General features: G+C 37.5%; 1 non-coding gene across 1 annotated transcript; it reads right to left on the bottom strand.

Annotated features, from left to right (window-relative positions):
• Positions 1-4,226: 4,226 nt before the first annotated feature.
• On the bottom strand, positions 4,227-4,699 carry LOC144249434 (18S ribosomal RNA). The gene has a single exon (XR_013342231.1). It is a non-coding gene; the product is annotated as an 18S ribosomal RNA (ribosomal RNA).
• Positions 4,700-12,634: the final 7,935 nt, after the last annotated feature.

Genomic DNA, 12,634 nt, shown 5'->3' with positions numbered 1-12,634 from the left:
ATTTATTTTTTCAAAGAACCAACTTTTACTTTTATCAATTTTTTCAATTGTTTCTTTTGTTTCGATTTCATTAATTTCAGCTCTGATTTTAATTATTTCTTGGCTTCTACTTATTTTGCTGTTGTTTTGCTCTTCTTTTTCTAGGATTTTGAGATGAAGTATGAGATCATTTATTTGTTGATTTTTTTTCTTTTTTTAAGGAATGAACTCCAAGCAATGAATTTTCCTCTTAGAACTGCTTTCAATGTTTCCCATAGATTCCTATATGTTGTGTCTGTGTTTTCATTTATCTCTAAGAATTTTTTAATTTCCTCCTTGATGTCTTCTATAACCCATTGATCATTCAGTAACCTATTGTTCATTCTCCAAGAGATGCATGATTTTTCCTTCCTTCTTTTATCATTGATTTTCAGTTTCATTCCATTATGATCAGATAACATGCATGGTATTATCTCTACCCCTTTATATTGTCTAAGAGTTGCCCTGTGACATAATATATGATTTATTTTTGAGAAGGATCCATGTGCTGCTGAGAAAAAAGTGTAGCTGCTTGATGTTGGGTTGTATATTCTATATATGTCAATTAAGTCTAGGTTATTAATTGTGTTATTGAGTTCTATAGTTTCCTTATTCAACTTTTGTTTGGAAGATCTGTCCAGTGGTGAGAGAGGTGTGTTGAAGGCTCCTATAATTATTGTATGGTGGTCAATTAGACTTTTGAACTTGAGAAGAGTTTGTTTGATGAACATAGCTGCACCATTGTTTGGGGCATATATATTTATGATTGTTATGTCTTGTTGGTGTATGGTTCCCTTCAGCAGTATGTAGTGTCCCTCTTTATCCCTTTTTATTAACTTTGGCTTGAAATCTATTTTATTTGATATGAGTATGGACAATCCTGCTTGTTTCCGAAGTCCATATGAGTGATATGATTTTTCCCAACCTTTCACCTTCAGTCTATATATGTCTTTTCCTATCAAGTGCATCTCCTGTAGGCAGCATATTGTTGGGTCATGTTTTGTGATCCATTATACTAGCCTGTGTCTCTTAATTGGTGAGTTTAAGCCATTAACATTTAGGGTTATTATTTAGATATGGATGGTTCTTCCAGCCATATTTGTTTATTTATGTTACTAAACATGGTTTGTTTTCCTCTTTGATTATTTTCCCCTCTTTACTGTCCTACCTCCTACTGTTGGTTTTCATTGTTATTTTCCATTTCCTCTTCCTGTAATGTTTTGCCAAGGATATTTTGGAGAGATGGTTTTCTAGCTGCAAATTCTTTTAACTTTTGTTTATCGCGGAAGGTTTTAATTTCATCTTCCATCCTGAAGCTTAATTTTGCTGGATACACAATTCTTGGTTGGAACCCATTTTCTTTCAGTGTTTGAAATATGTTATTCCAGGATCTTCTAGCTTTTAGAGTCTGTGTTGAGATATCAGCTCTTATCCTGATTGGTTTACCCCTAAATGTAATCTGCTTCCTTTCTCTTGTACCTTTTAAAATTCTCTCCTTATTTTGTATGTTGAGCATCTTCATTATAATGTGTCTAGGTGTGGATCTCTTAAGATTTTGCACATTCGGCATCCTGTAGGCTTCTAGGATTTGGGATTCTGTCTCATTCTTCAAGTCTGGGAAGTTTTCTCATATTATTTCATTGAATAGTTGCTCATTCCTTTGTTTTGGACCTCTATACCTTCCTGTATCCCAATGACTCTTAAGTTTAGTCTCTTTATGTTATCCCATATTTCTTGGATTTTCTGCTCATGGTTTCTTAATAATATTTTCTGCTCATAGTTTCTTAATAATATTTTCTGCTCATGGTTTCTTAATAATATTTGTGTATTCAGCTATAAAAAATAAGGTGAAAGGGCATATTCGATGTTGAAGCCTGATACAAGTTCTCACTATCCTTCTGTTAAGGCAAACAGAGTCGGTTGGTCTTTGCTAGTGTTGAGATGAATCACCTTATTGCTAGGGGTCATGTCGGTCGTAGTAGTCATGTGAACTGTTGAGTAGTAATAAGGGTAGATGGAGTAAAGGAGCCATTTATTAGTAATACAGAGAGGAGAATAATGGCTAGTGTTACTTCATATGAGATTGTTTGTGCTATGACTCATAATGCTCCACTTAGAGTGTATTTAGAGTTGGAGGCTCAGCCTGATCACAGGATTGCATGTACAGCTAGATTGAGGTAGCGAGAATGAATAGTATGCCTATATTTATGTTGATCAGGGGTTGGGTATGGGTAGGGGGACTCACTTGTTAAATACCAGGGCTAGGGCTAGGGTAGGAGCAACAATAAATAGTATAATTGATGATGTCAAAGGTTTTATAGGCTCTTTAATGAATAGTTTTATTGCATAGGCAAATGGTTGGAGTAAGCTGATGGGCCCGACAACATTGGGGCCTTTACAGAGTTGTATGTAGCCTAGTATTTTTTGTTCAATAAGGATTAGGAAAGCTATGGCTACTAGGATTGGGATAATTAGTAGGAGGAAGTTTACTAGAAACATTAATTTTAAGAAGAGGAATTGAACCTCTGGTATAAAGTTTTAAGTCTTACGCAATGACGGGGCTCTGTCATCTTAACAAGCCCTGTTCTAGGGCAGGGTATTTATAATAGTTTACTAGATTTAGATTATTTCATCTATATATCTAAGGCATAAGTGTTTAATTGGCCTCATTTCTTTTGTCCTTTCATACTGGGAGAAATACATTAATAGATAGAAACGGACCTGGATTTCTTGGGTCTGAACTCAGATCACAGATGATTTTAATCACTGAACAAAGGAACCATTAATAGCAGCTACACTATTTGGATGTCCTGACCCAATATCGAGGTCGTAAACCCTAAACTGTCGATATGAACTCTTGAGTAGGATTGCGCTGTTATCCCTAGGGTAACTTGTTCCATTGATCAATAGTATGGGTCAACTGATGAGTCGTTATATTGACATGTTATGTCTAGATTATTACCATTCGGAGGCTTATTTGTACTCCGAGGTCACCCTAACCAAAATTTTTATTCTGTTAACAATAATTTTGACCCTGTAGGTGAAGTTAAGGCTGTTAGACCATTAAATTTAAGCTCCATAGGATCTTCTCATCTTATTAGAATATTCCCGCCTCTTCACCGGAAGGTCAATTTTACTAATTAAAAGTAAGAGACAGTTAAATCCTCGTCAAGCCATTCATACTAGACCCTATTTAAGAACAAGTGATTATGCTACCTTTGTATGGGTTAAACATGTGTCACTGGGCAGGCAGTACCTCTAATACTGATTATGCTAGAGGTGATGTTTTTGGTAAACAGGTGGGGTTAATGTTTGCTTAGTTCCTTTTACTTTTTTTAATCTTTCCCTTAAGTGCATACCAGATTGGTTTAACAATGTTATTAATAATGGTTTTATGATTTATTTAATATTATGAATTTGTTAATTACATCAGTGAATTATTTGGTCTGATATAAATTTATGCAGGGAGAACTATCTTTTTGTTACTCATTTTAACATAATTTCTTCTATAAGAAAAAATAGATTAGTCCAGTGTTGGTTTAGGATGTTACTGATAGTTAGGTATTAAGTTTTGATGATTAGGATAAGTTTTAATGCTTTTTTAATTGAAGACTGCTTTTAGGCCAACTATGGAAATTAGCAGATTTACTCTCTAATTAAGGTTTTTCCTTGATTCTAAAGAGCTGTCCCTCTTTAGATTAACACTTAAAATTACATTTGGCTTGCTTGTGCTTCAGGTAAATTTAAAGTAGATCTAAAATTCTAATCTGGACAACCAACTATCACCAGGTTGCCTAGGCTTTTCACCTCTACTTATAAGTAATTCCCCTGTTTTGCAACATACACAGATGAGCTCTTATTAGCTGCTCATAAGTAGCTCATCTGATTTCGGGGTGCTTGACTTAATTTCTTCTTGTCAAGGTTTTTCTGGTTAAATCATTATGCAAAAGGTAAAAGTTTTAGTCTTTGATTTTTTAGACTATAAAATTTTTTTTCATCTTTCCCTTATGGTGCTTTCTGTATAGCTCCTGGTAATAATTTCTATCTCCTCTACATTTATTTAAGATAAATGTTTTATTTATTAAAATGAATCATATTTTAGTGGGAAGGGGTTGTGGGATAGCATTAGTTCAAAATGTTCATAGTGGGTGAAATCTCCCAGGTGTAGGCCGGGTGCTTTAGTGAATAAGCTACATTTTTTTTTATTCCAAACACACTTTCCAGTATATCTACCTTGTTATGACTTATCCTTTCTCATACAGTATAATCAAGTGGATTATGTATCAGGTTTTGTGTAATTATATTTAAAGAGGGTGACGGGTGGTGTGTGCATACTTTATTGCCCAATTCAGCTAAGCTCTCTATTCTTAACTTACTACTAAATCCGATTTGGGCTTTTAAGTTTCATAGAAGCTGTCATGAAGATTTATTCTAAGAAGTAGAAAATGTAGCCCATTACTTTCCACCTTATAGGCTACACCTTGACCTAACATATTTATGTGAAATTCTCTTGCTTACTATAAGAACTTGTTAGGGTTTGCTGAAGATGGCAGTATATAGGCTGATAAATGCTAAAGGTGGTGAGGTATATCAGGGTTTATCGATTATAGAACAGGCTCCTCTAGAGGGATGTAAAGCACTCCCAAGTCCTTTGAGTTTTAGGCTGTTGCTAGTAGTACTCTGGTGAACATTCTTGTTTGTTGAATGTTTAAGTTTAGGGCTAAGCATAGTTGGGTATCTAATCCCAGTTTGGATTTTAGCTCTTGTGAATTATGAGAAAGCAGGTTTGGTGATAACCTTGAACTCTATGCTATAGTCCATCCATTTGGTCACCAAATTACCATTTCGTCCTTTATTTTTTGCAAACAAATAATATGCTCATTCTCTCACCAAGTAAGATAACCTAGAATCCCACCCAGCTACTGCATTAAATTCAAAATACAGGATTCCCAGGTAATTCACAGGATTCTCCATCTGGTCGCGATATCTCTCCATATTATCCTGTGGCCCAATAATTCTCAACCAGAGGTGGCTTTTGTGGAATGTCTGGAAACATTTTGACTGACCCAATTGAGGTAGTGAGGTGGATACTATTGGAATCTAGTGTGCAGAGGCCTGGAAGGCTCCTGAACATTATAAAATACACAGGACAGCCCCACAAAGAGAACTTTCCAGTCCAACATATCAGTAGCGCTGAGGGTGAGAAACTCTACTGCAACCCATGAACTGATATCTTTTCCACCCTGCACCCAGTATTTAACAATGCAGCAAATTTAGTGCAGTCAACATGTCCAGGTAGGAAAGCAGGGAAAAAAGACACTGGCCTATGCAAAGATGAGATTCTGCTAGGAGGCACTGTGATGGACCTGAATAGGAAGTTCCTCCACTAGATCCTGGTACCACTCTCAGTGGGGAACCCCCTTTTCCTTGGTCCCCTGTGTCACTGGCTCTGTATTCTGTAAGCGCATCCTCTAAGCCTGCATTTTAAATGGGTTTTGAGAAGAATTACTTCTGTAGAGAGAATACAGCTTTTAAAAAAATCTCTTAAGTGATTTTCTTAGCAGTACAATTTCTCAAACACTGAAAAGACTTCTGATCCATTTGCTTCCCTGTCAGTTCCATAAGCCAGTAAACATGAAAGTTTCCTAGAGATAATTCTTGATACCATTTCTTTGCTTCTTCACTCCTATGCCTCTTTTCCTCTGAATTTGAGGGAGCTACTAGGAGACCTCCAATTTGAGGCCATGCCCTAAATCTAATTTTTATTTCATGACTGAAATTTTATCGACCTTTGTTGCTCAAACACCTTTTCAGATTTATTTCCTATTCTTTGACGTATAGAACAGTCAGCTTTTTCAACCCCTCAAGGCTCAAAAGTTCTGAACTCTCTATATTCCTTTTACATCATGTTTGGAAACCTTTTAATTATTCTAGGAGCTCATCTTATTTTTTCAATATCTTGTTAAATACAGCCAGTGAATATAGCCTACCAGCATTTCATTTTCCAATCTCTTCTAGAGCTATGGGATTTAGAGGCATCTTATTGTCCTTTTAATTTACTGCAGGAAATTCTTACCAAATGTCTTGTACTATGGTTTCAACATCCAAAATTTGTACTGAAACTGAATCCATATGGGACAGTAAGCTAAAGAACCTTTAGGAGGTGTTTAGAGCTCTTCCCCATGAATGGATTACCTCATTTATGTGATTGATAGATTAACACATTAATAGGATAATGGATTGAGAGTGGGTTTGTTACAAAAGGCAGTTCTCATGGTCCCTCTCTCCTGCCTTGTGATGCCTTGCACCACTTTGGGACTCTGCCAGGAAGAAGGCCATCACCAGATTCAGCCCTTTGACCTTGATGCAGAAATATAAGCCAAAATAAACCACTCTTCATTGTAACCTATCCAAATTGTGGTTTTATGTTTTTAATAGGAGAAAAGATACCAAGACATTTTGCCATGGATTTCCATTTTCCAGTCTCTGGTAAGTTTTCTTGCTCTCTACTGCTGGATGAGTTTGAGATTTTTAAAATAGCATCCTGCTTCTGTAACAATTTTTGTATGAAGACAATGCTAGTTGTTGTGGCAAATATACCTCAAAGGGTCACAATAAATCTTTGTTTCTTGCTCACTTAACAGTTCAGTGTAAGCATTTCCTGACCAAGGGAAGTTGGGTGAGGGCAGTAACTCTTTGATTCATAATCACCTAGAGATCCAGGCTAGTAGAGGCTCTGTCATCCAATATGTGATATCCAGTGTTTCCCTTGATGGCAAAAATCTGACCAGAAGATGCCAGAAATGAAGAGGATCATGTAAGGGAAGTCTCTATGGACCAGGCCTCAATTGGTATCATCACTTCTATTCACAGTGCACATTCATTTAAATGAGTTTTAAATAAAAGAGGAGTTTGCATCTTCTAGGAAGTGTTGTTGAAAGGAGGGAGCATACTTTCCTTCCTACCATCTTCTTGTTGACTGAAACTGAGAAATGGTGGCTAGTGAAAAAGCAGCTATCATCAACCATCTGGTCAGCACAACACATTAAAGATGATGGCATAACAGTGCATGAGTTCCTGAGGGTCAAGGAGCTCCCATGGCAGAGCTCCAGGCTGTTTACCCCCTGTCTTTAAGGAAACAATGAGCTCCTGTCATATTTAAGCCAATGCAGTTTTAAGTTTTATTTGCAGTTGAATCTAACTTAACTTACAAGGTATTCTCTAATTCTTTGGTATGGCTATTTTCTCTTCTGCCCACCTCCACTTCTTTGTATTGATGACTTCTGTTATTTCCTTCTCATAGCCCAGAGTACTTTCAGAACTCTCAAATCTTTAGCAGGGAGTACTTTTAGCACTTATTTTACATCTCTATTATTTCACCTGAGTGAGAAAAACTTAGGATTGGTTCATAAATTCAGATTATTTCAAGATTTTTTTGACAACCACTAATGTCACGACCCAGACTGGATACAAAACATACAAACATAATTAGCAAAACCACCCCTGCCTTTGAAGAACTTGCATTATGGTACATTACTGGTACCACATCCAACTTCCACTCCACCCTCCTGTTTGAAGAAGTTAAAAAGCAAAAAATGTAATTTTTCAGAATCCCTTCCCACTTGAGTTCTAGGTACAAATAAGGTCTGCCAAAGAGATAAAATTAGAAAAAAAAATATACAAGTAAATGACTGTTCCATTCCTGCATTTGCAGGTCACTTGTGAGGAGTGATTACATGTATGTGACATTCACACTCCCCTTGTGGTCTTCATGGTGTGAGAGTCAGTGCTGACAGCAGCAATAGCAGTGTCTAATCCTAGGTCCATTCTAGTCAGAATAAGCCAGGCTTATTAGTAACAAATGATGGGAGCAGAGGGGGTTGTGGCTCAGTGGTAGAGCACTCCTCTAGCACTTGCAAGGCCCTGGGTTCAATTCCAGCACAACATAAAAATAAATAAATAAATTAATTAATTAATTAATTAATTAATTAATTAATTAAAGGTACTGTGTTTAATTACAATTAAAAATTCAAAATAAATTAAAAATAAATAAAAAACAAATGATTCCCCAAATCTCAGTGGCCTAATGCAGTAAAAGTTTCTTTCTAACACCAAAATGATTACTGCAGATGTGGACAGTTGCTCTTCATGTTCTTAGAATCTAGGATGCTTCAACTTTGTACCTACTATGTTACCCCAGGATCTCTTGCATGACTTTAGTGGCAGGGAAGAGACAGTCTAAAGAATGCTCACAAGTTTGTGATGGTGTCATTCTGGAAGCGACACATTACTTCCTCTCAGATATAATTGGCTAGAATTAGTCACATGGTCCTATCTACATGTGGACCTAGAAATGTAAGCTTCCTTCCATATTTGGAAGTAAAGGAGTCACACAAAAGGAAGCCAGAATATGAAGAGAGAGCCTACAGAATGGGGGGGATATTTATTACCTGCACCTCAGATAGAGCAGTAGTCTTCAGGATATGTAAAGAACTAAAAAAACTTAACACCAGCTGGGTGTGGTGCTGCATGCCTATAATCCCAGCAGCTTGGGAGGCTGAGACAGGAGAATTGTAAGTTCAAAGCCAGCCTCAGCAACTATGAGGCACTTAGCCAGCCTCAGCAACTATGAGGCACTTAGAAACTCAGTGAGACCCTTTCTCTAACTAAAAAACCAAAATAGGGGTGGGGATGTGGCTCAGTGGTCACGTTCCCTGAGTTCAATCACAGTACCAAAAAAAAAAATAATATTAAAAATAACTTAACACCAAAAACCAAATAAATAACCCAATCAATATATGGACAAATAAATTGAATGTACACATCACAGAATAAATACAATTGGTTAATAAATATATGAAAAAATGTTCAACATCTCTATCAATTAGAGAAATGCAAATTAAAACTACATTGAGATTTCATCTCACTCCAGTCAGAATGACAATTATCAAGAATATAAATAACAGTAAATGTGGTGAAAATGTGGGGGAAAAGGTACACTCATACATTGCTGATGGGACTGCAAAATGGTGCAAATACTAAGAAAAGCAATAAGGGATTCCTCAGAAAACTTGGAATGAAACCTCCATTTTACCCCATTATCCCACTCCGCAACACATTACCATGAGATTTAAAATCAGCATACTATAGTCACAACAGCCACATCAATATTTATAACAGCTCAATTCACAATAGCTAAACTATGGAACCAAACAACGTGCCTTTCAAAAGATGAATGGATAAAGAAAAAGTGGGATACATAATAATGGACTATTAGTCAGCCATAAAGAAGAATGAAATTATGACATTTGCCAGTAAATGCATGGAACTGTAAACAATCATTCTAAGTGAAACAAGTCAATCCCAAAAAATTAAAGGCCAAGTGTTCTGATATGCAGATGCTAACACACAATAATGAGGGGTGTGAAGGGAAAAAAGAGAAGTTCATTGGATTAGACAAAGGGAAATGAAGGGAAGGGAGGGACAATGAGAATATGAAAGACAGTAGGATGGATCGGATATCATTTTCCTATGTTCATATACGAATATACAACCAGTGTAACACCACATCATATACAACCACAAGAATGGGAAGTTATACTCCATGCATTTACAATACGTCAAAATACACTCTACTATCATGTATAACTAACAAGAATAAATAAAAAAAAATTAAAAAAGAAGTGAAATATGACCAGACTAGTAATGTTCATCTTAACTGATGTAACTTTGGACTCACTGGTCTGGGGATTTCTACCCCTCCATCCCTTCCAAGGACCTCAGAAGCACTAAAATGCTGGATGAAATTCCTTTGTGTTTTGAAATATCTAGAGTGGTTGTGGATTCCTACAGTAAATGCTGGATGAATCAGGTGTGTGTTGGTAGATTTATATCATTTTACTACTACCTGTCCTTATCATCTCTGCCTCCTAAGGCTGTCCTGTATGAACTGCATATTCCAGGCTCCTTTACCTTCTGGCTTTGGTTGGGGCAGATCATGGGAGACTCCAGCAGGAGATGAGAAAACAGGAGTTGAAACAGATCAGATATTTATCTCTGCCTCCTTTCAACTCCCCACAAAACTGTGAGTTCTTGATTCCGCCTCCAACACTGTAAGGTCCTTTCATTAGGCTTCCCACCATCTAAACACTTTGAGTATGATGTCTGTTTTGACTCTGACCCATAGTATGTGTTTAATAAGCAAAGTTTTTCGACTATATATCTAAAAAAGTGTAACAGACCATCTCCCATCTTCCAATTTTACTACAGCTGGAGGTCTTTCTAAGATGACCTTCTTCTGCCTTAAAACATCAGTGGCTCTCATATCTACCCATCACCACAGCCACACTGTAAACTTCAGCCAGACAGAAGTAATTTCAGTTTCCTCTGAAATGTGTTCTCTTCCTCTGAGCCTCTGCACATGCAGAGTAGGCTGGAAACTGCTCCCCACCCCGTCTCTCATCAAAAAGTCACTTACCCTCAGAAGCTTCCCTGAGATGGTAAAATATTCTCCCTTTGCAGTCTTTATGTACCATTATACAGAGAGAGAATTCACTGTTACTTTGTACTAGGACTGCCTACTTACCTATGTCCTCCAAGACTGTAAGATCTAGAACAAGGAATGAGTCCTAGGACAGGAAATGAATCTTTCCCTCTCTCTGTCTGTCTCTGTCTCTCTTTCTGTCTCTCATTGATCTGTTGCATTTCTGTTTTCTTCCATTCATTTGTAAGCCCCTGTGTGTCTTATTCCTTTGTATCTAGATCCCAGCATAATAGCCTGCACACAGTAGGTCTCAGTAACTACAAATGTTGAATGGTTAAATCTCTCTCTTGGGCTTCCAAATCATATCTCTTTCTTGATTTTCTTCTTTCTCTGGCTCTTTGTTCTTAAAAGCCTTCACAATCAACTCCTCCTCTGTCTACACATTAAATATTCTTCTGAGAAACTCATTCATATCTGCCTTTTGGACTTCAACCATCAGTAAATACCACAATCACCAAAAGCATATTTTCAATCTTTACCTTTCACATGAGCTAAGGCTGGCCCTCTCTCCCTGCAAGCAGTTCAGATAAAGTCTCATTATTTCTCCATTCCCAACCTGTCCTCCTCCTGCTTCCAGTACTCAGTCCACCCAGTTGTCCAAGTGACAAACTTCAAAGTCCCCCAACCCTTCCCACTTTCCCCCTCTGTCCTGCTGGGCAACAAGTTTTACCCATTCTCACATTTTACACTCTGTTTCTGGGTCTTTATTTTTCCTATTTCTTTTACCAAGAACACTTTCCCCCCACTTTATCTCAAATCTTTTGCATTATTTGAAATTCAGAAACTGGTCAATTTCAATTCATTTTTTCTTCCTCCAACTTCTACCTAAATGAAATCTATGTTTGTCTTCTTGTTTGGGCACTTGTGGGATTTGTTTGTTTGTTTGTTTGTTTCTGCAGTTCAGGGGTTTGAACCCAGGACCTTGCACAAATGCTAGTTAAGCACTCTACCACTGAGCTACAGATCCCCCACACTTGTTAATATTTTGAGGCAGGGTTTTGGTTTCCCAGGCTGGGCTGCCACTTGTGATCCTCCTGCCTCAGCCTCAGAGCTGCTGGGCTTGATGGGTAGCTGAGCCGAGTAGACTCCTATGCACCTGGCTTGATGCCATGTCTTTTAATGTTGGATCTAAACAGGTCTGCATCAGTAGAGGGTAAAATTCTTAGTTTTTTTTTTTTTTTTAATCATTGGGTCTAGCCTGTGATTGACATTTTATGCAATTAAAATATTTTATATGAATGAATGAATAAATGAATTAACTGTGAAAGAGAATCTTTTCAATTACACCCTTCCAGAGGTTACTGCAAGAAAGTCCTTGAGATTAAAGGATAAAAATCTCAGTTGAAAAACCTGAATTTTATGTAACCAAGTGAACACAAACTTTAACAAGATATTGCATGTGCTTATACAGGACAGGTAATTGCTATGCAAGTAGCAAGATTTTTTTTTTTTTAAGCTTACCCTGCAGAATTTGATTTTAAGCATTTTCAGTTCCGAGTATGGACAAATTTTAAAAGGGAAGGTGTGATTTTAACTCCTTCTATGCTCTTTTTTTACCCTGGGTGACAGGCATTAGATAAAAGAAAAAAAAATGCCTGTATCAGTACAGGGCTGGGCACTTGTAAGGTCCTCAACACATTTTAATCCCTTTCCTTTTTCCTCTGCTTTATTTAGTATTTGAAGGTTCGCGAATATTGAGTATTTAAAATAAGTTTTAGTTTTGGATTTCAATGTGACTAAAACAAAGTCATATTCTGACAGTCCCTATTAACTCTGAAACCAAGGGAAAGAAATCGTTTGAAGGGGATGGGGAGAAAAGAGGCGGTGCAAAAACTGAAAGCAAAGGCGCCCAGGAAGGTATAGAAGGAAGCTTTTTTTGGCTGCATTTGTCTTTTTTAAGCCCAGAGAGGCGTGACGCGCTAACTGCCATTGTGGTTTAGTTTACCCCACAAGCCGCCTGCCTGCCATGAATCTCCCCGCCCTCCCCGTGCCTCCTGCTTCCACCCTGCAGTGCGCTGCAGATCGCGGCCGCTGGGGGCGTCCCGGCCCCAGTCGCTGAGGCTGAGACAGCCA

This window comes from Urocitellus parryii, chromosome 11 (genome assembly GCF_045843805.1).
Source record: "Urocitellus parryii isolate mUroPar1 chromosome 11, mUroPar1.hap1, whole genome shotgun sequence".
In the NCBI taxonomy this organism is placed as follows: domain Eukaryota; kingdom Metazoa; phylum Chordata; class Mammalia; order Rodentia; family Sciuridae; genus Urocitellus; species Urocitellus parryii.
The sequence above is the reverse complement of the archived record's forward strand: the minus strand, read 5'-3'. Positions and strand labels throughout refer to the sequence as shown.